Here is a 23,100-nt window from a genome sequence, read left to right as displayed (position 1 = left end):
CACCCTGCAGAAGCCGAATCTACAACACACCCACTCCCACAGCAACCCCACATTTTTTGTTTTGTTTTGTTTTTTGGGTTTAAGTCAGTTCAAGTTAGGTGTTTTTGTGACTAGCAACAAACAGTGTCCTAACAGGTGTAAGCAGTATTTTTAGGGAGTCCGACAACACAACTGCAGGGCACTAAGCATCAGCCCATGCCCTAGAGTTACAGTGTATCAAGATTTTATGGCTTGTTAATTCTGGCTTCTCCTAAAGGGCCTATCATCCTCTTGTTATCTGCTCATTGATCACTGTATACATTTTGTATCTCCAAGCTGTTGAAAACACTGAAGTATCGGATAGCCTAAGTACAGAACCTACAGTCCAGAAGAAGAAACGCCTCCTGGCTGACACAGTGCACTCACTCATTCACTGACTGACTCGCTCATTCATTCATTCACTATCAACTGAGTCCTACTAAGGCTCAGTCATAGTTCTAATTAGTCTTGTGTGACTATTAACTAACCGGCTACACTCCCAGCCAGACTCTGGTCCCAAATGTCTCCTTTTCAGACAAAAACACTAGGACATTTTGGTCAGCACCCACATGAAGTCCAAATACACTGGAATTAAACACTCCCTTGACACACAGTCCCATAGGAGCGCCCCGTCACTCAGCCACAGAGCCTATGGCCGCTTCACTTCCCCATCAGCCGTGGGTGGCGGCCGCAGGTCCGACACTGGCTCACCCGCTAGAGTTTCCAGAATCCACCCCTCTGGAAACTGGCATGGTTCTGATGGCTTATCCATCACCCTCTGTTCTTCCTCAAAGACACAGCCATATTTCTATGATCACATTAGCAAGTCCTTTCCACGCTCTGGCATGACCCATCTGGGTGTGGACACGTAGGTTCATGTAATGAGATTTGTCACATGTGGGCAGCACCTGCTTTGTGGGAGAGCCTCCTAGAACCTCCCCCCACACCTTTTGCTTTGCAGCCCTCCTGATTGTTCCCCGACAGACCCCTCCACCTGAGGTATAAGTGGCCATCCAGGACTCGAGGCACCCTCGGTCTGGCTACCACCTCGGGCCCGCCCCGGTCACGTGGGGGGCTCTCCTTTGACTTTGTGCCACACAGACATTTAAAGCCGCGTGTGCTCTCCTGCACATTTCTGCCTGTTGGTTTTGGGCCCCTCCCTGGCTTTGTTTCCCTCCCTCTCACCAAAGCCTACATCCCTCGTAAGTCTGAGAAGAGAGCGCCACATGCGGCCAGAACTGCCTGGCCCCCACCCCTTATGGGAAGTCCATCTTCTTCCTTCTTCCTCCTCATGTCTGCTTTCCTCATTTCTACGTTTTGAATCTCTTGGTTTGGGAATGGCAGCTCCAGGTCCCCAGGAGGGTGAGCTGAGGGTGGAGCAGGCCCACAGGTGGGGCCCGCCTGTGCAGAGTACTCAGCCTTGGTCCCCTGAAATGTAGGAGCTAGTTCACCTGGTGCAGTCGGGGCTGCGATCATCCCTCATGGGCCGTCTCCCTAATGCTATCTGATCCTACCTCTCCCATCTCCAACATCGGGAGACACCGAATTATAGTTCTAGAAGTGTGGTTGGGGAGGCACCTGGGAAATCACCTGGCCTAGCAGTTGCACCTTTGATTAGCAGAATCACCCGGACATCTTTTCCTGTCCCCACTCCAGAAGTTCTGAGTCACGAGGTCTTGGGTGGGCCTAAGGCACCTGGATCTACAAAAGTGCCCCCATTCCCCATGACTCCGCTGATGAACTGCAGAGGGGCTCCCCCTCACCTAGGGGGACGCTGGCACCTTGCAGGTTTCAGAGCGCGCTGCAGGGGACCTGCCCAGGCCCCGGCCTCCAGCATGCACACCCAGCATTTCCAGTGCCTGGGGCTGAACTGGCTTGGAAGCCTGGGGTCTGAGCTGCCCACTCACAACCCTCCCCAATACAGCCTGAATTTATTCAGCAATGGGTTCATCCTGTCAGGCAAATAAACAGATGCACAAGCAGATAAATCAGTAAAGAATAAACTGTAGGGGCAATAATGATCTCTTTGTAATTTCTCTTTGGGGTGGGCTTTATGACGTTGCTGTGTGTGTGTATGTGTGTTTGTGTGTTTTAAAAATAAGCAAAATTGTTTTCCTGGGATTCCATCCAGGAACATTAGATATGCAGTCCAGCCCCAGCTCACAGGAAACCCTGCTCAGGCAGATGGTGTGGGAGAGCGAGGTTGTGCTTTGATTGTGGAGCAGAGGAGCCCTAGGGGGCACTGAGACCTCCGTGGCCGTCCCAGGCTCTGTCTTCTCTGCATATGGCCTCAGGCAGCTCAAGGCTAGCTTCCCACTGGCCTCCTGCCTCCTCCATGCTCACACATTTTAGGTCTGATGGGTACCCGCCACCCAACCCCTTTTTCTTTTGATGTTGACAGGATCAAGCACAAGCCTCTGGCAGGGATGGAGGGTCCTCAGGTCTGGCTGGGCCTACCCGGCTGCTTCCCGGTCTCTACCACATGCCCCAGCCCCACCCCACAGCCCACCCAACACCCGCCAGGCATGCAGTGGTCCCTCTCTTCTCCCTGACAGCTGCATGCTGTTTGCTGTTTCCTGCAGACCCTTGTTTCCTGTTCTCTGCCTGGAAAGCCATATCTTGTTCTCCAAGTCCAGTTCTGATGTCACCTTTCTCACACCCAGGAGTCCTCTATGACCTGGGAGGGGGCCCACTCCCTCTACCCTTAGTGATGGGCACTGGCTTGTGATGGTCTCCAGGGCACACTGGTAGCTCCTTGAGGGCAGGGCCTGGGCACATCTGGAGTCAGTGAGCACAGCAGGAAGGGGAGAGGGTCAAGCACATGAGCGGCCTGGAAGCAGACGTGCCCAGTTCAAGCCCCACTCCAGCCCTCCCCAGCTGGGTCACCCCTCACGGCCTGTGAGTTCCCTTCTTCATCTGAGCTCAGTTTAGATGACGCCCCCAGTGCCAGGTGATGATCTGCTGCTGTGTCCTCAGCACCTGGCCCAGCCCCCATGGGAGCTGGTACTGCACCGGTAAAGCTCCATCTACCCTATGAGGAGGCGAGTCCCCAAGGGCGGGGCTGGGTCTGATTCACCTCTTCCTCCCCGGAGCCCAGGGTTCACTCTGCAGCTCTCTGCTGGCTGAAGGGCCTGCTCCCAGCCCAGCTTGGCTTTCCGGAGGGGAGGAGTACCCCTGCCTTGCCTGAGGTTCCCTCTGCACCCCACCATGGGAGTTGCCTCCTCCATCCTCTGGTGCACCAGGTTAGCTTGACTCCAGGTGCCCTGCTGGTCTGGCTCCACCTGGTTGCTGGAGTCTGACTTCCCAGCTCCCATCCGCCCTTCCCTGCAGCCTCCTGGGCTGGTTCCAGTTTGGGGCCATCATCTCTTGTGCATCTTTGCTCACAGTGTCTTTTTTTTTTTTTTTTTTTTTTTTTTTTGAGACAGAGTCTCATTCTGGTCCCCCAGGCTGGAGTGCAGTGGCACGATCTTGGCTCACCGCAACCTCCGCCTCCTGGGTTCAAGCAATTCTCCTGCCTTAGCCTCCTGAGTAGCTGGGATTACAGGCGCCTGCCACCATGCCCAGCTAATTTTTGTATTTTTAGTAGAGACGGGGTTTCACCATGATGGCCAGGCTGGTCTCGAACTCCTGACCTCAGGTGATCGGCCTCCCAAAGTGCTGGGATTACAGGCGTGAACCACCGCGCCCCGCCTGCTCACAGTATCTTCTGCACCTGCACTCCCATCCGACCTTTCCAGACCAACTTCCACCTGCCCCAGCAGAGTGCTTTCAGATCCCCAGCTCTGCGAAGATGCATCACTGATCACTGTGACTAGAACAAGTCCTCGTGTCTCTCTCTGTGACCCCCCAACCCACTCTCCAGCTACCCCTAGAACCAAAACAGCATCCGGCCGGTGCCACGGTGCTGCAGCCACATTGAGCGCCCCAAACCTCTCCGGAAGCACATTCCTCCTCCGTGCCTGTGCATCTGCTGGTCTAAACCATTATCCATTGCTGAGGCTCACAGCAGACGTCACCTCTTCCACAAAAGCTTTTCTGACTCCTTCACCCAGGAAGCAGGGTCCTGCCCTCCTCCGCAGCCCCACGTGGTCCACTTGGCATGAGTGGCTGGCTTGCTGGCCTTCCTGGCCACACCAGATGGGCTGTGATTGCTTCACCTCTGCATTCCAGGCGTCTCCTGTGGGCCTGGAATGGGGTGGTCATTTGGTGAGTGTTTGTCGAAACTGAATTTTACACGGCAGGGGTTTCACAGACTCTTCTCTGGTTGGGTTTTGGCCTGACTGCTAATCAGTCCATTTGCTATCAGACAAAATTCAGTTGTGGTCACGTCAGACATTTCCCTTGGCCAAATTGTTATCTGAGGGTATCACTGGAATACTCATCAGCACTAGCTTGATCTGCTTGGAAACCACCAGTGTCATCCGCTCCGAGTCTTCCGATGGTGCCCAGATGGGAGCTCTGCGGTGAGCGCACTTTCCATCATTAAGCTGACGGGGGCTCCACGTCTGAGAGGGGCATTTGGCCTTGGGTGGGTCACGCCTCTCTGTGTGCCCGTTTCTCCTGTGGAGCAGCAAGAAGCACCAGCCAGCGTATCAGCAAGGTCCTACGGAAGGTGGCGTGATCTCCATTTTGCTGATGCAGAGCACCCTTGGAAATCAGTGTCCTGCACATTTATACAGAGCTCCAAGCCCACTGTAGTAGACTGGGGGTTCCCCTGGTGGCTGCGAAATCTGGCCTCACCACCGTGTTGAACGGAGGAGACTCTAGGTGAACACGAGGTCCCACTGTACGAGTCGGGAGCCCTGACGTGTTAGGGAGGCTGGGGGGTCACACCAACGATGAGCAGGCCGCGGAGGGCCCGTCGGGTGAGCGGGCCGCAGAGGGCCCCTCGGATGAGCGGGCTGCGGAGGGCCCGTCGGGTTCTGCTGCTGAACACATGCAGGCTGCCATCGTACAATGTGGCTCTTTTCTTTCTAGCGTATCATCCAAACGCCCACTTCCTACTTCTGGGAACTTCTCGCTCCCAGATTCAGAAACTGTCCTGGGGCGCCAGCAGGTGGGTGCGAGGTACACACGAGTCCTGGCTTCCTGGGGATACAGCTGCCACCCTTCAGGCCGCAGCCTGGGTCGGGCACTGTGGAGAGTGGAGCGGGATGAGACCAGCTGCTGTCCTGGAGGGGCTCAGGGCTGGACCAGGTGGCAGGACCTGGGAGGCACCCAGGAGAGCTGCTCTAAGGGAGACGCTGTGCGCACTATGGAAATGCACGGGGCCAGGGGCGCATGGAGGGGCAAGGAAGGACTGATCAGAAAGGCTGTGTTGGAGCAGAGCCTTGAAGGGAGAGAGAATTTCGATGTGTCAAAAGGGCAGGCAAGGAACAGCTGTGGGAAGAGCTCAGTCAGTCTGGATCGACTTGTTTTGTCTAGAACTTTCCATGTGTGAAAGGCAACATGGGAAATAAATTCCTTGTGGCTAGGGCGTGGGTTAAGGGGGAGGAATACCAGGGGCTGAGCAGGGAGGAGCTACCATAGTGTTTCTAAAGAAGACTTTATGGTTTCAAAGCAGTTTTAGGTTCACAGCAAAATAGAGTGGAAGGTGCCCAGGGCTGCCATATCCCCTCCGCCCACAAGCGCACAGCCTCCCCCAGGATCAGCATCCCCGCCAGAGGGTGCGTCTGTCGGCTGATGAACCCACACTGACGAACCCCCACCCACATTCCACAGTGTACATTAGGGTTCACTCTTGGTGGCATATACATCCTGTGGGTTGGACAACTGTGTAACGACATGTAGCCAGAGCTATCGTATCACACTGAGTAGTTCCACTGCCGTCAAAGTAGTCTAAGCTCCATCCATATACCCCTCCCTCCGCACACTACAGTGACCTGAGCAGGGGAATAGTGGGGCCAAGCCAGGTCCCCAGAAGCCGTCAGCCCCCAGTCCAGAGTGGTATAGCTGCAAGCTTCACAGCGACTTTCTTCCAGGAGGACCAGGTACAGCTGGCACTGCTCCAAGCCAAGTAGGACACCAACCCCTTTTTATTGTTCCTGGGCCATCAGGTCACAAACTCGCTTTCCCCTCCTGACTGATTCCTGCTGGCTCCAGGGCAGACATGCCCACGTCCCTGCACCCCGAGGGCTGCTCCTCATGGCAGCAAAGCCCAGCCAGGGCAGCCTGAGACGGGGTTGGGGGAGAGAAGGAAATGAATGTCTGCTCAGTGCGTGTGACCCTTCAAGGTTTAGCAAGCTCCCAGCACACCCACCTTCTTGACCCAGCCGAGGTGAGGACCTCAGGCTGCATCTGTTGGCCCCCCTTCTGCCGCGGGGTGGGAGGCCGAAGCTATTCAGCGCAGGTCGGGAGGGACAGCATCAGTCATGTGAGCACAGCTAGGCAGGCCTCAGGAAGGCTGGCTTGGTAGGTATGTATCTTGTCCTGTCCAGGGGAGACGAACAGCTCTCGGGGCCCTAAACACCTTGACCCCTGGAGAGATGAAGCGTTCCCCCCCATACCACCCTCCTATTCTTGTTCAGACTCCTCTAGCTCCAAGTCCAGCTCCCAGAAAACTTCACACCTTGAGAGGATGTGACCAGGGTTAAGGGTGATGGTCTTCCAGAAACTGGAAGCGAACACCTGCCCCATGGAAGATAACAAGAGATGCTTCATCTTCATGTCTTTTCTTCCGTCCAGAAAGCATTCAGAGAAATTACAATAATAAATTCAGTCTATTATATGGTTTGACTGTATCCCCACCCAAATCTCATCTTGAATTCCCATGTATTGTGGAAGGGACCCGGCGGGAGGTAACTGAATCATGGGGGCAGGTCTTTCCTGTGCTGTTCTTGTGACAGTGAATAAGTCTCATGAGATCTGATGGTTTTATAAGGGGAGTTTTCCTGCACAAGCTCCTCTCTCTGCCTGCTGCCATCCATGTAAGATGTGACTTGCTCCTCCTTGCCTTCTGCCATGATTGTGAGGTGCCCCCAGCCATGTGGAACTCTAAGTCCATTAAATCTCTTTCTTTTGTAAACTGCCTAGTCTCAGGTATGTCTTTATCATCAGCATGAGAACAGACTAATACAGTTCAGCAGGGTAGAATGAAAAGGAGGCACAAACACAAGGGTTGAAACAAATGACCGTGCCAGGGGCCAGGATTTAAGAGGCAAGACCTTAGGTTCCAGGCCCTTCTAGATGTGGCCCAAAGTACTGAGTCATGTCAATGTGGAACCCAGCCGGAAGAACCACTCAGGGCACATGCAGAATAGCACCCAACCAGCACCTAGGAGAAGTGCAGCCAGTTCCAGAACTAAGGCCAGCACCAAATTCATGCCATGTGTCTGCGCGGTAGGATCCCATAATCAATGTCACTTACGCATGACCCTCACGGCAGGATCCCACAATCAATGTCATTTATGCATGACCCTCACGGTAAGATCCCATAATCAATGCCACTTACGCATGACCCTCATGGTAGGATCCCATAATCAGTGTCATTTACGCATGACCCTCACGGTAGGATCCCATAATCAATGCCACTTACGCATGACCCTCATGGTAGGATCCCATAATCAGTGTCATTTACGCATGACCCTCACGGTAGGATCCCATAATCAATGCCACTTACGCATGACCCTCATGGTAGGATCCCATAATCAGTGTCATTTACGCATGACCCTCACGGTAGGATCCCATAATCAATGCCACTTACGCATGACCCTCATGGTAGGATCCCATAATCAGTGTCATTTACGCATGACCCTCACGGTAGGATCCCATAATCAATGTCATTTATGCATGACCCTCACGGCAGGATCCCATAATCAATGTCACTTACACATGACCCTCATGGTAGGATCCCATAATCAATGTCATTTATGCATGACCCTCACGGTAGGATCCCATAATCAGTGTCATTTATGCATGACCCTCACGGTAGGATCCCATAATCAATGTCATTTATGCATGACCCTCACGGTAGGATCCCATAATCAGTGTCATTTATGCATGACCCTCACGGTAGGATCCCATAATCAATGCCACTTACGCATGACCCACGTGGTAGGATCCCATAATCAGTGTCACTTATGCATGACCCTCACGGTAGGATCCCATAATCAGTGTCACTTATGCATGACCCTCACGGTAAGATCCCATAATCAGTGTCACTTATGCATGACCCTCACGGTAAGATCCCATAATCAGTGTCACTTATGCATGACCCTCACAGTAGGATCCCATAATCAATGCCACTTTGACCCTCACGGTAGGATCCCCTAATCAATGCCACTTATGCATGACCCTCACAGTAGGATCCCATAATCAGTGTCACTATGCATGACCCTCACGGTAGGACCCCATAATCAGTGTCACTTATGCATGACCCTCACGGTAGGATCCCATAATCAGTGTCACTTATGCATGACCCTCATGGTAGGATCCCATCAGTGTCACTTACGCATGACCCTCACGGTAGGATCCCATAGTCAATGTCACTTACGCATGACCCTCACGGTAGGATCCCATAATCAGTGTCACTTATGCATGACCCTCACGGTAGGATCCCATAATCAATGTCACTTACACATGACCCTCACGGTAGGATCCCATAATCAATGTCATTTATGCATGACCCTCACAGTAGGATCCCATAATCAGTGTCATTTACGCATGACCCTCACGGTAGGATCCCATAATCAATGTCACTTACGCATGACCCTCACGATAGGATCCCATAATCAATGTCATTTATGCATGACCCTCACGGTAGGATCCCATAATCAATGTCATTTATGCATGACCCTCTTGAGATGTGCAGTCTGGATGGAATCAAAGGACTCATGAAAGGTTTTGAAAAGAGCATGCCAGGGAGAGTGCGAAGCCAGGCCGCTGGCCCACAGGCCCTGGGCATGCTTCTTCACCCTTGTGTTTAAAATGTCAAAGGAATAAAAAGTTGTGGTGTACACACAGTGGAATACTATCCAGCCTTACAAAAGGAGGAAATCCTGTCATTTGAGACAACATGTGTGAACCTGGAAGACATGATGCTAAGTAAAATAAGCCAGGCACAGAAAGACAAATACCGCATGATCTCACTGATGTGGAATCTAAAAAGAAAATAGACTCACGCCTGTAATCCCAGCACTTTGGGAGGCCGAGGCGGGCGGATCACAAGGTCAGGAGATCGAGACCACGGTGAAACCCCATCTCCACTAAAAATACAAAAAATTAGCCGGGCGCGGTTGTGGGCGCCTGTAGTCCCAGCTACTCGGGAGGCTGAGGCAGGAGAATGGCGTGAACCCGGGAGGCGGAGCTTGCAGTGAGCCGAGATCGCGCCACTGCACTCCAGCCTGGGCTGGGCGACAGAGCGAGACTCCATCTCAAAAAAAAAAAAAAAAAAAAAAAAAAAGAAAATAGAGCTCACGGAACCAGGGAGGCTTCAGAAACTTGGCGGCAGGGGACCGGGGGACATTGGCCAACGGATGTAGAGTTTCATTAGACAGGGGAAGAAATTCAAGAGAGCTACTGTCCACAGGGCAAGATGGCTCACCTTTGTAATCCCAGCACTTCGGGAGGTCCAGGCAGGAAGATGGGTTGCGCCCAGGAGATCAGCCTGGGTAACATAGTGACATCCTACCTCTTTTTAAAAATAAAATGTTGAATAATAAAATTATTCAATCTAGTCAATCTTGAACTTGCTTAAAAGGAAAATATTAAAATAAATAAATATTAGCCCAGCATGGTGGTATGCACCTGCAGTCCCAGCTACCTGGGAGGCTGAGGCAGGAGGATCCCTTGAGCCCAGGAGGTCAAGGTTGCAGTGAGCCATGATCGCACCACTGTACTCCAGCCTGTGTGACAGTGTGATCCTGCCTCACAAAGAAAAGATCTATTGTACGACATGATGACTACAGTTAATACAAGGTTTTGTATTCTTGGAAATTGCTAAGAATAGATTTTAAGTGTTCTAATTACCAAAAAAAGCTAAGTCCATGAGCTAATGGGTGCTCATGAGGCTGATGTCTGTCTCTGCCATGTAGATATGGATCAAAACATATATGCCACACACCATATAGACAATGTTTACCAATTAAAAATAAATAATTAGTAACTACATATAAAGTGCCAAAGGAAAAATGTTCTGTGCAGAATTGATGAGGACTCAGACCCTGAAATGCACATTCAAATATCTCCACTTCCCTATTCCACATGGGTTCAACTCGCGTCACCAGGCAGCACCCCAGGCAGAGAGGGTGAGAGGCTGTGTGCACACTCGGACTGCGGCCCCGGTTGACTCTAAAATCCTCATATGCAGGCATGCCCCAGCGGGGACGAAGACGGAAACAGGGCCAGCGTGGCTCTTGGGCTGGACGGGTGTCGGGGGCTTGGCTCCAGCTGAGACTCCGCCAGTCCTGCCTCAAAGTCGCCCCTACACCTTGGCTGACCTTGGAATCAGCCTTGAACACTGGACACGCGGCGACCGGCCTGAGCCTCCCTCAGGGGCACTGTCACCAACCCCGGGCCAACCGACCTTGGTGATGCTCTGCCTGGCTCACAGCCCACTCAACCCCCACGTCCCGGGGATTGCACAGCTCTCCTTCCCCTGACAAGGCAGCTCTGTCCGCGGTCCCTTCCTCATGGTGAGCTTCCCACCAATGCCCAAGCGCCTTCCCTTCCTGTCATCTACTCTCAGCCACCAGCTGAGCCCCCACCACCCCAGGGGGCTCCACGAAGTGCATCTGAGGGTGGAAATGTTTCTAAGCATTTATTTTCCAGCCGTTGCCAACTAGAGCGAAATCCTCCCGACTCAGCTTGAACTCCAACTACAGCTCTGAAATCTAACAAGTTAGTTAAGAAGGATTTTAGAAAAGAAAAACCGAGCCTGACCAAGTCTGCGATAGGAAATCCAGTATCCTTTTCAGATTAGGGGTTGCACGATGACAGCCGTGACCCATACATGTGTTTTGTCTGGTTTGCAGAGTGTTTTTAAAACATGGGAACTCATGGTCCAGAGTTAAAAATCAGGCGATTTCACACACAATTCCGGACTTCTGGTTCCTCTGGAAGAAATAAGGTGATGGGGCAGCAGAGGCTGACCCTCCAAAGATGGGGCTGATGCCGGGGGTTAGAGGACAGTGGGGCGTGCTGGCAGGCGTTTCCAGAGTGTTGCCCAGGAGAGTAGTCCTGGGCTCCCATGCGGCTGGGAGTGCTGGCACAGTTTACACACTCGGCAGGAGTCCCGTTTCCTCCAGGTTTTCTGTTTCTTATTAAAGCTTTTAGTCGGAGGGCTTAGTTGCTGACTCTGGTGTTGGCGTTAGCCCTGGCCTTATTAAACAGAAATATACAACCAAGAGGAAATGAAGAAGGAAGGACAGACGATGCCAAAGGGAAAAATCAGGGCTGGAGAACCAGAGCAGCGTCTACAGGAGCAAAATCCTGGGGGGTGAGGGCTGTGGTCCCTGCAAGGGGAGACGCTGAGGTGGAGAGTGACAGCTCAGCCCCCGATTTCTTTTTTCCTTTTTCCAGACACAGTCTCTCTCTATTGCCCAGGCTGGAGTGCAGTGGTGAGGTCACAGCTCACTGCAGCCTCGACCTCCCAGCCTCAAGCCATCCTCCCGTCTCAGCCTCCCATGTAGCTGGGACCACAGGCACCCACCACCATGCTTGGCTAATTTTTTTTTTTTGCATTTTTAATAGAGACAGGGTTTCGCCATGTTGCCCAGGCTGGTCTCAAACTCCTAGGCTTAAGTGATCTGTCCGTCTCAGCCTCCCAAAGTGCTGGGATCACAGGCGTGAGTCACCGCGTCCAGTCCCCCGTTTCAGAGATTTCTCTTTCTTTCTTTTTTTTTTTTTTTTTGAGACAGAGCCTTGCTCTGTCACCCAGGCTGGAGTGCAGTGTGCAGTCCTGGCTCACTGCAACCTCTGTCTTCCAGGTTCAAGCCATTCTCCTGCCTCAGCCTCCCGAGTACGGCTTCAGATTTCTGAGGAGAAACTAATACTGTCAGTACTGCCAGAGTCAGAAATCAAACCCTTGGCAAAAAGCACAGGCTTATCAAGACCCCAAAACTCTGACGTGGGTCTGAGTGCCACTCACCACCCAGCCTTGTGCCCTCGGACCTCCACTGGGTTTGGTGCCTCTCCTGGCCTTGGTTTTCTCAGCTATGAAATGGGCACAGCAGCAGTAATAACACAGGATTGCCATGGGTGTGAGATGGACACAGGACAGGGGCAGGGCCGTCGTGTGGGTTCCACAGAACTGAATGCCATTCTCAGCCCAGCCCAGGCGCCACCCTCCAGGTGTCCTGCCCCACGCTTTACTTTTTATTTTTATTTTTTGAGACACTCTCCCTCTGTGGCCCAGGCTGGAGTGCAGTGGTGCAATCTCGGCTCACTGAAACCTCTGCCTCCCAGGTTCAAGCAACTCTCTGGCCTCAGCCTCCCGAGTAGCTGGGATTATAGGTTCCCGCCATCACACCCGGCTAATTTTTTTACTTTTAGTAGAGATGGGGTTTCACCATGTTGGCCAGCCTGGTCTTGAACTCCTGGCCTCAGGTGATCTGCCTGCCTCGGCCTCCCAAGGTGCTGGGATTACAGGCGTAAGCACCACGCCCAGCTCCCATTCCCTTTGCTATGGCTGTAAGTTGCGGCTCAAATGTCTTCTTCCCAGGGGGACCCCTGGCCCTGCCTCCCTACTCTATTTAATATTCCACTCTGCACACGCCACATCCCAGTGATAAGTCTTCATCTGTGCTTTCTCTTCTCCATAGCACCTGTCATCTTCTAAAGCACTTCAGGGCGTGCTTATTATATTCATGATTTGTCTGTCCCCTTGCTAAACAGGCACGCCATCGGATCCAAGTTTCTCTCTGTTATTTAGGGATCCTCTGCTATTGGTTGGTGCTCGGTGAACATGTGAGAAGGAACTCTGTCTTCACATCTCTGAGAAGTAGGTATTATTGTTTCCGTTTCTCAGATGTGACATGATGGCTCAGAGAGGTTAGGTGACCTACCCCAGGGACCACAGCTGGGACAGGGAGTGAGGCCCACCACTGCCTGGTGCCGGGGAGGCCCCCTGCACTGCACCGGTGCCCCTGGTCTTCTAGACACAGGGCAGTGGATGACCACAGCTGCTCTTCAGGAATCAGGCACTGAGTTAGCTGCTTTAGACACACCACCTCTAATTCTCAAGCAATCCTGCAAGTTAGGCCTCTTATTTCCATTTAACAGAAGAGAAATCGGAAGCTGTGAAAGGTGAGGGAACATGCCCAAGGCCACACAGCTAGGAGACAGTGGAGCCAGATGCTTCTCTGTGTAAGGGGTGCAAGCTCCTAGATGCAGCTGAGACCCCCCGCCATCTACAAGGCGAAAGTCACGCCCTGTTTACTGCCGACATAAGCACTGCTGGGGACAAAAGTGCCCAGGAGGCTAAATTAGGGCTTAGCAGGACAGGAGGGAAAGGGAAATAGCAAAAGGTCGCCTCCTGTGACTTCAACAAAGTGAGCCCTGGCCACTTTCATCGTCCCCCGAAAAGGCTGATCCGTGGCACAAAAGCCCGCCCTCCCCTCGCACACCAGGAACCACAGTAACTGGACTATGCATCGCCTCTGGGACCCTCGCACACCAGGAACCACAGTAACTGGACCACGCATCGCCTCTCGGATGGGGTCACCGGCTGGAGGACGTCTCAAGGGCAAACGCGATGCCCCGCGGCGCAGGGAAGTGTGTGAGTCAGCAGTGGGCAGCGGGCATGAACCAGCATCTGCCCAGCAGAGCTACGATGAACGTAATTCCAACAGATCTTCTCCCGTGATGGGCTGGTGTTTGACGTCTGTCAGACACAGAGCTGCCTCCCCTGAACATGCCATGTCTTTCCTTCCTGGCCGTGCAAAGGGAGTGCATTCCTCCTTCCTTTTCTGAGGGAAGGGATGAACTGCCTGGTGTTTAAGAAGTGAAATTCTGGCCCTCATCTCCAGGGGTCTAGGCCGCCCCACTGCTTCTGGAGAACGAGCCCAAGGCATTCGGCAGTCAGTCCCGACATGTGTCTACCCAAACTCGCTAGTGAAAAGTCACCACACAGCCAGACGTGTCATCCTGGGCCTTCTGCCTTTTCTTCACCCTCTACCACCAGCCATGTGTCCTAGGATTCTCAAGTCTAACTTCCCTGGGTGCAATTCCCCATCCCAACCCCACCTCCAAGGCGGCCCCATCCTCCCCTGGGCCAGGTATCCTGCAGATCCCACCCCGAGGACCTTCGATCTTCAGGGGTGTGGGAAGCCATGGGAGTGACATGGAGGTGGTGTGGACAAGTGCGTGAGCCATGGTCACAGTCCGGCACCAGGAGGGCGAGACAGCAGGGGCCGGGTAGGCTGAGGGAACTCCTGCGTAGAGGTGAGGGAACCCCACCTCCAGTGGAGTGCTCTTTAGGGGCTGATGAGCCATACTGTGTATGTGGCAGGAGCTGCGGCCCACGATACATGGTGGAGAAGACACTGGAGAAGCAGGCGGGGGTCACCGGGAGAAGGGATTTACTCAAGAGCCACAATGTGCCAGGCGTGGTGGCACGTGTCTGTGGTCCCAGCCACTCCGGAGGCTGAGGCAGGAGGATCGGAGAGCCCAGGAGCACCGGGCTGAAGTGCACAACGCTGACCGAGTGTGCACACTAAGTTTGGCGTCAATATGGTGACCTCCCAGGAGAAGAGGACCACCAGGTTGCTGAAGAAGGGGTGATCTGGCCCAGGTCAGAAACACAGCAGGTTAAAATCCCGTGCTGATCAGTAGTGGGACTGTGTCTGGGAACAGCCACTGCACTCTAGCCTGGACAACACAGTGAGACCCCATCTCTTAAAAAGTAAAAAGAGCCACAGTGGTAGCCCTCCAAGGGGATAACAGGCCCCACAGAGCCCTGGGAAAATGCACACGTGCACAGACACTCAGTCTGCCCCCCACTTCAGGGTTTTCCTGCACCCCCTGAGGACCTCAGTCCATGCCCCACAGCAAGTGGGCCTCCTCAAGCAGGAAGACGCTGGTGTGGGACCTGCACTTCTGCTGCTGCCTGGAGGGAACGGCATGGAGATGGGAAAAGTTCCCCGGGAGGCGACAAGAGCAGAGCCGATGGGATGTGGGGCAGGGCCAGGGAGCTTGCAGGATAGGCAGGGGTGGAGCAGCTTCGAGTGCCCAGAGAGGTTTGGTGCCTCCTGGGAAAGGTCACCCACCCCACGGTGAGGAAGGACCCTCATCACCAAGACTCAAGGACAGGGTGAATGGAGACTGCTGGCAGGTGGCAGTGGCCGCAGGACGGAGGACACTGAGGGAGACCCAGGCTTGGCCAAGCTTGCCCAACAGGTCTGAGTGTCAGGCCTCACACAGGGACTCCATCCTTCTCTTCTCTGGAATCCCAAAAGCTCCGAGAGCCAAGAGTTTATGTTAAACTGGAGTAGTTCTAAGCTGGAGGCAAGCCAGACTCCTGTGAAGCTGTTTCTAGACTTTATTTATCCCACTTAGGGGGTGTGTTTACACATTTCACTGGAGAAACATGAGCCTGTCTGGTTATGGGAGCTGCCCCAGAAGGATTCTGAACTCTGCACACATCAAGCTCAAAGGGTTTGGCTCACAGATTGTGAACCTGCACTACAGAAATCTGATTAAATTATTGTGTATCTATGAGACAGTTAAAAACAAACAAACAAACAGAAAGCTCCCCAAGACATAGTGATCAACTAAAAAAAAACCCTTATTCATTTAATGAAAACTTGAAAGGTATCTAATGAGTCAGCACTGTTGACCGTAGATGCTGGGATTGGTAAAGTGAAACAAGCAAAAAATTACTAAACAAAACGCTGTACGTGCACTGTGCACCTGTGTGTACATGCGGAGAAAGAGGCCTGGATGGCCATACATGAATCTGGTAATAGCAGGACCTCTGGGCAGAGGGGTCTGGTAGGGATGAAGGTAGCCTTTGACACATTATTCTCTATATTTTGGTACTTGTTGTATTACTTTTGTTTACAATAAGCAAGAATTCATGTATTACCCCTGTAATTAATAGAGAAAAAAACTAGAACTATAAAAATGAAAACAAAAACAAGGAAAAATAAACCACCCATTTAGTTCAACCTTATTTTATAGATGAGGAAACTGAAGGTCAGGGAGGCCCCACAGCCTCAGGTTGGAATTGGAACCAGGTTCCACAGACTCTCTTTCAGGGCTAGTTCCTGAACCCATGCTGCTTCCAACACGACCTGTGCTTTGTGAACCGTGGTGATCTATACACAAAATTCTACATTTGGCTTGTTTTGCTGAAGCCCTTTTTATCACCGAGGAATGGTTTTATTTATCTGCAGAAGCCACGGACAGCAGGCTGTGGAAAGTCAATGGGTCAGCTGCTGCCTAGAGTCGGAGCAGGACAAAGACCAGAACCTGCTGGGGGGACTGCAACCCTGGGACACAGGTGACGTAGGTGAGGGGTCCAATGTGGCACACCGAGGCGGGCCCAGCAGCAGGACGTGGACGCTCCGGTGCAGCCACTTGAAACTTATCCTTGGATTTCTAGAGCATGGGTTTTGTGTGTGTGTGTTTTCCTGTTTTTGTACTTCTCTCATATTTTCTTTTTCTGCTGAAGGGGAAAAGGCACTGTCCCCGCAGCTGCTGATCAGGAGTTCCAAGTTTTGATTTTTCAGTTGCAGTTGATTTCATTCATTATTCATTATTTTTAACAGAATGTATACATTTCTACACAGAAATGTTCTTCAACGTTTTAAAATGAGAATGAGTGAATGGGAAGTGGCATTTGAGCCAATGAAGGAGGTGGTATGGACAGCACGGCCCTGGCTAAGAGGACGGCTGGGACAGAAGATCACGTCTGGGGCCCATGTGGGGACCAGCCGCAGTGAGAGGGAGGAGAGAAGCGTCACCTGGCCCCAGCGTCCTGCTGAGCTGGGCCACAGTATGAGTGCTTTCTGCCAGGACAGCCTTCCAGGGCAGTGGGTGTGGGGACAGCTGAGACCAAGGCAGAGCAGGGCAGGGGAGTGAGGAGCGCGGGGCAAAGACGCACCCTGGGGATGTGGGAGCCCACCCAGCCAGCAGGCACATCTGGCTAGGCCCATTCCAATCCATGGCCAGTGCGACCAGGCAGATTTCACAGTCAAGTCCTAATTTTGCAAGTTTTCACCTGGAAAATCAAGGGGCCCTGGTCTCCCACAGCCATAGTCACTGAAGTAGAGCCGGGTTCTGCCACTCCCTGCCCCTCACTCATCCACTCAACCTGTGAGGACTGGTGACACTGCCTTCAAGAAATAATTATAAAGGTCCCTTTGGACTTGGGAAAGAAGAACAGTTAAGCCAGCAGCTGGCCGCCCTCAGGATGTAGGGAAGTGTGGAGGCTGCAGCAGCCCGGGGGACCCTGCCAGCTCCCCTACTCACACCTTCCACAGGGGAAGGTGGAGGGCACACAGCAGGGGCCCCGGGCAGACACAGCAAAGGCCCTCTTCCTGGGAGGTTAGGACCCAGGGGCCGCACGAACGGGATTCTTGGGTTAAATCACTGCGGAAGTCCTTGACATTGCCCAGCAAGTACAATGGCCATGGGGATGGCGAGAAGGCTGAGAAGTGCCACTCAGAGCACAAGGTGTGTCCCTGCCAGCAGGGCCGGCTGCTTGGGACACCAGCACCACCGGGAGAGGGTCCTGCCTGCCGCTGGTCTGTGGGTGGTCCCAGCTGAGCTGTGCTGTTACCATCTCTCCATGCACTCGTGTTAGTGAGGACGAAATGACGTACAGAGCAGCAGGCTGTGATGCCATGGGAATTCTGTGTCTCCGGGCCCAGGCCCAGCCACATAGAGGGTGATCTAGCCTGCAGTGCTTTTTTTTTGAGACAGGGTCTTGCTGTGTCACCCACGCTGGAGGGCAGTGGCGAGATCACGGCTCACTGCAGCCTTGAACTCCCCGGCTCAGGCAATCCTACCGCTTCGGCCTCCTGAGTAGCTGGGACTAGAGGTGGGTGCCACCATGCCTGGCTGAGTTGTAAATTTTTTGTAGAGATGGGATTTCCCTATATTGCCCTCACTGGTCTTCAACTCCTGAGCTCAAACCATCCTTCCGCCTCAGCTTCCCGAAGTGCTGGGATTACAGGCATGAACCATCACACCCAGCCTTGCCTGGAATTTCTGGATCAAACTGGCCTGTTCCCCTACGGTGGGCATCCTAGGCATCCTGAGGGCAGGTCAGTCTTGCCCTCGAGTCTCCATGTGAGATGGTCTGACCAACAGAGATGCCTATTTCTGGGTTGCGGTTCTTGGTCCACACTGGAATCTTCGGGGGAATGGCTGGGAGGTCCTTGCGGTTCTCGGTCCACACTGGAGTCTTCAGGGGAATGGCTGGGGGGTCCTTGCAGTTCTCGATCCACACTGGAGTCTTTGGGGGAATGGGGTGGGGGGTCCTGCGGTTCTCGGTCCATATTGGAGTCTTTGGGGGAATGGGGTGGGGGACCCTGCGGTTCTCGGTCCACACTGGAGTCTTCGGGGGAATGGCTGGGGGGTCCTTGCGGTTCTCGGTCCACACTGGAGTCTTCAGGGGAATGGGTGGGGGGTCCTTGCAGTTCTCGGTCCACACTGGAGTCTTCGGGGGAATGGGTGGGGGGTCTGGCACAGTCCCTGGGGGGCTGAGGTTTCCCAGCTGAGAGGCCGATGCTCAGAGAGGTTGGGTGTCTGCTGAGGGTCACACGAGAGTGGTGGGCACAGAGTCCCAGCTGCAGCTGCTGCTCCTGATAATCACCCACATTGCCTGGAGGGAGCGTCAGGGTGCTAAGGGTGGGACTGAAAAGCTCACAAACTGGTCAGCCTCCAGGGCTTGTGTGTTTGTTTCCAAATCAGGTTCTTTCTGTGAGCGCCGGCAGGCCTGGTGTTAATATACATGGATAGAAAGGTTGAGAATCATGTTGGAAATGCCCCTCCGCCTCTTCCTCCTGTGGAGGCTGGACTAGAAGATGGGAATCTCCTACCGCCAGGCTGGGGCAGGGCACAGGGAGAGACCTGGAGGAGGCAGGAGCTGAGGGTGGGCGATGGGGAAGAGTGGGGTGAACCGATACCCCACTGTGGTCAGAGTGAGGGGTGAGGAGGGCAGCCCAGCACCAAAGGTGGGGGGAGAAACTGTGTCCCCTCCCGCAAGGTCGCATTACATTCTCAAGCTCCTCCAGTCCCAGGAGTTGGGAGATGGGGTCTTACCCCCAGAGGGCTGTGACATGGAAAAGAGAACCCCCGGCCCAGGACTCAGGGGCGTCGAAGAGGGAGAAGCGCGGCACAGGGAGACGGGTTCAGAAGCGCCCTGGCTCTGGGCCCACACACCCCTCCCCACCACCTTGACAGGAGTCAGAAGGCTGAGCATAAGCTGAGACTCAGGGAGCCCTGGCTCCTTGGCTGGCCTGCAAGTAAAGTGAAACCAGGTGGCAACCAGGGGTGGGGAGGAGCTGAGGAAAGGAGGGGACGGGGCCCACTCCAGCGCAGACCTGGGGAGGTGAGAGACTCCACCTGTCCAGGCTGGCTGGGCTCCTGAAAAGCTGACAGGAGCCAGGGGGTGTCTGTGATCAGGGCTGGGGGCTGCTGGTGTGTGGTTCTCAGACTTGAGATGCATAGGAACTCGCTGGCAGACTTGTTAGGACGCAGGCTGCTGCCTCTCCTTCCCTCTCACCCAGCTCTGGGTGCGGCCCAGTCATTTGCATTTCCACTATCTGGAACTTTCCCCGGTGCTGCAGCTGCTGGTCTGGGAACTGCACTTTGAGAACCACGTTCTAGGCCAGATGCTCAGCTCCTGTTGGAACCAGCTTCCCGCAGAGACGGTCTCCTTACCCCTGTCCCACCTGACCAGAAATCTACAGACAAAGGCCCAGCCCTGACCCAACCCATAGTCAGGAAACCAGGACAAGTCCCCTTAAGGGGTCAAGGGCAGCTCCCTTGGTCCAGCTTGTTCCCCAGTCATGGCCCAGCCAGCCCCTTTCCGGCTCTCAGGGAAGTTAGCTCTGGGGTCTCTGCCACCTGCAGGCCCATCACCCAAACCGGGATGCTGGTTACCCCGTTCTCCAGGGACTCAGCCCCAGAAGACTGTCCCATTGTTTCTTGGGGAGGTGAGCTTGGGGTTGGAGAAGCTCCCCATCAGCCGTCGCTTGTGTCCCAGGACTTGTGTCCCAGGACTTTTCATGGGAACCTGGGCCTTCAGCCTGGAGCTGGAACATCCTTCTCCAAGTCTGCATGCACAATCACAGTCCTTAAAAGTGTTAGCGGGAACCCCCTGGGGTAAGGTTTCGAGGCATCCTTAAATGCCTGCAGAGCCTCTGGGAAAACCATGCGTGACTTCAGGAACTCCTTCATGTGGTCACCTCCCCGTGGCCTCACGCTGGACGTGGTAAAAGCAAACCTTATGAGAGAACTAGGGAAAAAAAAAAAAAAGCCAGAGACAAAAAGAATCTTAGAAAAAGACAGGCATGAATGGCTAGAGAGTTAAGAGAAGATCAAAATGGAAACCTATCATCCATCCTGTTAGCAAACGAGGCCATGCTGTGTGACACATAGGCCCAGGACTTCACCAGGCAGCTTCTGTGCAAGCCTGGGCTGCACCTCCTGCCATGGCCAGGCAGGTCCCACCTCTCTGCAAAGACCCCTCTTCTCTAGAAAGGGGTGATTGTAAAATAAGGCTGGCTATTGAGAAGACCGAGAGGCAGGGTCGGGGGGCAGCCCTTTTAAGAAAGTGTCAATAAGAGTAGCACGGAGCCAGACACAACCACAAGCTGAGCTGCGATCGCAAATGCACGGAGCTCCCTGACCAGGGCAGTTCTCAAAACCAGGATCCAGCAACGGAGGCCCGGCCTGGTCACTGCCTGGCTGTTTTCTCATAAACCAGCTTTCACGAGGTGTTGGCTGCTCAGTCTTGACATGAGGTGAAGCCTCAGGAAATCCCAGGGCTGTTCATCCGGGTGGTAAATCAGGCTGCGGCTCTTCAAGGCAGGCCTCTCCTCCCTGCCCACCCCCCCTCGGCTTTTTGGAGGTCACGTGGACGGCGCTGAGTGCATTCCTCCCCAGCGGCTCACCGGGCACCGCGCAGGGACCAGTGTGCCGTACCTCCCTCCCTGCTCCTGCGCTGATTCTGCTCCTGCCTCGGAGGTCAGGGTTTGACATGAGAAACCAAGGCTCAGAGGAGGCAGGGCCGGGACGTGGACTCAGGTGTGTCTAGTTTCAGAGCCAGAAGCCTCCCGGGGGAATCAGCCACTGAGTCACAGTAGGTGCTCACGGGGTACACATCTAACAGCCACCATGACCCTGGCACCACCAGGAGACGGCCCAGAACAGCCTGGGGCTTGGAGCTCCCCTGAGGGAAATAGCTGTGCCTTTTCCTAAAGCATTAAAAAGTCCCTCACAGAAAAGCAGGTAAGAGCCTGCAAGGAGGAAAGAGCGCGGTGAGAGGTCAGATGGGTGGCGAGGCTCCCGCTCCTTCCCTGTGCCCAGCCTCCCTGCCTGCCCCATCCAAGGGCAGTCTTCTGTGGCAGCCCCTGGTGGCTGGACTGATGCTGTCACAGCTGGGGAACAAGCACTGGGGTGGGGGTATTACCCACAGCTATAGGAGTGTGGGACCTGCTGTCTCCCAGGTTCTCACTCCCCAGGAACTGGGGCTCAGTCCTTTCTGCTCCTGGAGCCTCTCAGACTCTTCTCCTGACTGGGCCTTCAGCTCCGGCAGGGTGGGTGGCGGGGTCTCCTCCGCGCTGTTAATGCTTCCCTCCCCCTGGCATCTCAGTGAGCTGCGGATATGGGGAAGTCACAGAGGGAAACACCCCCGCTCTATCAAACACCCCCCCACAGGCCCACACGTCTGCACGTCAGCAGGCTGGAAGCAAATGGCCAAAAATGGAAATGTTTGTGCTGGTGCCTGACTCAGTTTCTTTGCCCCTTATTCCTTTCAGGATGTGAGTGCAGCCAGGCTCCAGACTCTTGGAGCCCCTGGAGCCTGGCCGGTCTCCTCCCGGAGGGTGATGGGCACCGAGCCAGGGTGGCCCTGCTCTCCCTGTGACCCTCGCTGTGAGAACATTAGGAAGGAAGTTACTCTCATGCCTTTCCCCTGAAGCTTGCCGCAGACTGGGGATCTGCTCTTGGAGGACATTAAGCGAATCATCTGCCACACATCTTGGCTTGATGGTGACTCACACCTGGGTTCACAGAGCAAACTGACGTAGGAAACACTCAATCCAACGACGATGCTCCACAGAAGCCAGAGCTAAGCTCACCCACCTTCAAAGGCACCTGATAATAAAACCAGGACCTCTGGGATCAGAAAGCTCCCATGTCGGCTGCCAGCATTTTCAAAAGATGTATTCAATCCATTGTAGCCTGGGATTTCATACGATATTTTACTGATTTTCCCTACACTCATAATACAGCTGACGTTTCTCGGGAAATGAAAATCCATGTGTCCTAACCATCTAGTATCAAAGCAGAAGAAAGCCGAGTGCATAGAATTTGCAGGTTCGCAGCAACATTAATAAGCAGCTGGAGAAATGAAAGCTTGCGTTGCAGGCTGTAATACGATGCTGGTTTCCAATCACGGCTTCGTGTATGTGGGTATGTTTTTCCAATATTATTATTAAAAATACAATACAGGCCGGGCGTGGTGGTTCACACCTGTAATCCTAGCAGTTTGGGAGGCCAAGGCGGGCAGACTGCCTGAGCTCATGAGTTTGAGACCAGAGTGGGCAGCATAGTGAAACCCCATCTCTACTAAAATACCAAAAATTAGCCAGGCATGGAAGCATGCGCCTGTAATCCCAGCTGCTTGGGAGGCTGAGGCAGGAGAATCACTTGAACCCGGGAGACGGAGGTTGCAGTGAGCTGAGATCGCACCATCGCACTCCAGCTTGGGGGAGAGAGCGAAACTCCACCTCCAAAAAAAAAACAAAAAAACAAAAAAACCCCCCAAAACCCACAATACACGATTCTAGGAAATATTAGGAATAAGACTCACTCACAACCCCACCAACCTAGCACAAATATTTCCATTTTTGGCCATTTGCTTCAGCCTGTTGAGATGAGGACGTGAGTATGTGTATCGCTGAAGGGGGG

At 53.7% G+C, this 23,100-nt stretch overlaps 1 protein-coding gene and 1 long non-coding RNA gene across 2 annotated transcripts in view; one reads left to right on the top strand and one right to left on the bottom strand.

Moving 5' to 3' along the window:
• Positions 1-23,100, bottom strand: part of LOC105484024 (collagen type XXIII alpha 1 chain) — a 365,477-nt gene that overhangs the window by 131,555 nt on the left and 210,822 nt on the right. The gene's annotated exons all lie outside the window — the stretch shown is intronic.
• On the top strand, positions 4,646-6,008 carry LOC139363555 (uncharacterized). The gene is made up of 3 exons (XR_011624199.1): positions 4,646-4,785; positions 4,996-5,074; positions 5,897-6,008. It is a non-coding gene; the product is annotated as an uncharacterized lncRNA (long non-coding RNA).

The sequence above is a fragment of the Macaca nemestrina genome, chromosome 6, assembly GCF_043159975.1.
Source record: "Macaca nemestrina isolate mMacNem1 chromosome 6, mMacNem.hap1, whole genome shotgun sequence".
Taxonomy (NCBI): Eukaryota; Metazoa; Chordata; class Mammalia; order Primates; family Cercopithecidae; genus Macaca; species Macaca nemestrina.
The sequence above is the reverse complement of the archived record's forward strand: the minus strand, read 5'-3'. Positions and strand labels throughout refer to the sequence as shown.